The following is a 2,254-nucleotide window of genomic DNA, read 5'->3' as shown; positions in this document are numbered from 1 at the left end:
TAAAAATGATTCACTCAGACTTATGTTTTCAAAGATTTTTAAGGTTTTAAACTGCTGATAAATAGTTACTCACTTACTTTTACTTCCTCTTTTCACATGAGATCATTGATTACCTGTGTGTATATAAGACACACACACCAACTCTCAGATACACTCAGCAAACGCTCACACTGAGATCAACTCTAGACTCGACACACACTCTTCTCCAAGGTAATGTATTCTTCCTAATGGTCTTTATTTCTTTCTGATGTATTTATCAAACCTCTTATTCACATTCCCTCATATAATTATATATTACATTTATTTTTATTTTTACTCATTTTTCTCTTCTCTTGTTTTCTTCAGTCGTCCCTCTGGAATCTTCTGTCACAAAGACCAAGTCCTCGTGTGTGTAAGTTATAAATCTAGTCCTGAATCTGATATATAAAACTTTTGAACAAGATTATGTTTGAATTCACCAGTTCTCTCTTATTGCAGAAATGAATCAATAATAGAGATTTTCTTGGTAACACTTTACAATAAGGTTTCATTAGTGAACATGAACTGAGAATGAACAATACTTCTCCAGCATTTATTAATCTCAATGTTAAAGGGTTAGTTCACCCAGAAATGATCATTATTACTGTCGTTCCACATTAATATCAGACCTTCATCTTCAGAACACAAATGAATATGTTTTAATGAAATGCGAGAGCTTTCTGTCCCTCCATCAGAAGCAATTCACACATTCAAGGTCCAGAACGATGAGAAAGACATCATTAAAGTTCTCAGTGTGACTCCAGTCGTTTAACTTTAATCTTATGAAGCGACGCGAGTGTTTGTGTGAGAAAAACATCATTTACAGAAAGCTCTCGGTTTCATTATAAAGATCTTGATTTGTGTTCTGAAGATGAACAGGTTTGGTACGACACGAGGGCGAGTAATTAATGACAGAACTTTCATTTTTGGGTGAACTAATTAATTTACTTTTATTTCAGCATTTACTAATACATTATTAAAATCAAAAGTTGTTAACATTAGTTAATGCTGTGAACTAACACGAACTAACATTGAACGGATGTATTCTTAACATTAACAAAGATGAACAAATACAGTAACAAATGCTCATGTTAAAGGTATAGCGGAGGATCTTTCCGAATTTTAGATAAGACCCGCCCTCTCCACTTTTTGAAAAGTTTGATTGATTCACCAGAATGATTGACAATTAGGAGGACCAATAGTATAGGCATTCCACCCGGAAGTAAAAAAATCCTCCGCTATACCTTTAATTTATACATTAATGTTAGTGAAACCTTATAAAGTGTTACCATTTTCTTTTTACTGCAATTAAACAAGTAAAAATTTACTTTTCTAGGATTTTATGGTTCGTGACAACAGTGAATCTGCAATCTGACATTTCTATCTTACACAAATCTCCCCAGATCCTGAAGATGCTGTTATTCGTGATCGTCCTGACTCTCTCTCTCCAGCCGGCTCTGAGTCAGCGCTGTGTGAATGCGGTGCCTCGAGCTCGATATGACACCTTCCTTACACGCCACCTAAACAACAACAGCCCAAACAATCGGGACAACGGTCAATGGCAGACGTTCATTACCAACATTGACACCTGGGACCGGCCGATTCAGAGCTTCTTTCCCTTATCAGAACATAATAATGTGTTAAGTGTGTGTTCAACAGGGGGAAAGATATATCCGGGCAACAACCTCTGCATCAGCAAGCAGCCTATCAGCTTCCACGTTGTCACCGTCAATCAGAACAGGCAGGTCGAGCATGTCGAATTCATAACGGATCAACATGTGATTCTTGGCTGTGAGAAAATCGAGAACAAATGTAGACCTGTTCATTTTGAGGCGAATATAAATGATGCTGTACCAGATAATAATCAGCCAGACTGCAGTGGTTAAGATCTACGAGCTTTATTCCTGATGTTGAAAGTCTGACCGACAGAAATGAGATTCTGGATGATGTCACTCTTAAGCTTTGCTTCTTTCATCTTTATCTAACCAATGTTGAAAAGTGAATTAATGTGTGGATGTCTGCACATCACACACACACACAGCTTTCTGTTTGCCTTTTGCTTTATTAATATCATTAAATAAAGAGCATTAAAAAAAATCTGGATTTTTACATGAACACACACACACACACACACACACACTCATTAACACACATACACACACACACACACACTCATTAACACACATACACACACACACACACACACAGTTTGTTCTTCATGACACAGGATAACTAC

The 2,254-nt window shown here is 36.6% G+C and overlaps 1 long non-coding RNA gene across 1 annotated transcript; it reads left to right on the top strand.

Annotated features, from left to right (window-relative positions):
* Window positions 1-343: 343 nt before the first annotated feature.
* Window positions 344-2,115, top strand: LOC308686686. The gene is made up of 2 exons (XR_014029620.1): window positions 344-391; window positions 1,422-2,115. It is a non-coding gene; the product is annotated as an uncharacterized lncRNA (long non-coding RNA).
* Window positions 2,116-2,254: the final 139 nt, after the last annotated feature.

Source organism: Scardinius erythrophthalmus (assembly GCF_964197995.2).
Source record: "Scardinius erythrophthalmus genome assembly, contig: HAP1_SCAFFOLD_650, whole genome shotgun sequence".
Taxonomy (NCBI): domain Eukaryota; kingdom Metazoa; phylum Chordata; class Actinopteri; order Cypriniformes; family Leuciscidae; genus Scardinius; species Scardinius erythrophthalmus.
The sequence above is the reverse complement of the archived record's forward strand: the minus strand, read 5'-3'. Positions and strand labels throughout refer to the sequence as shown.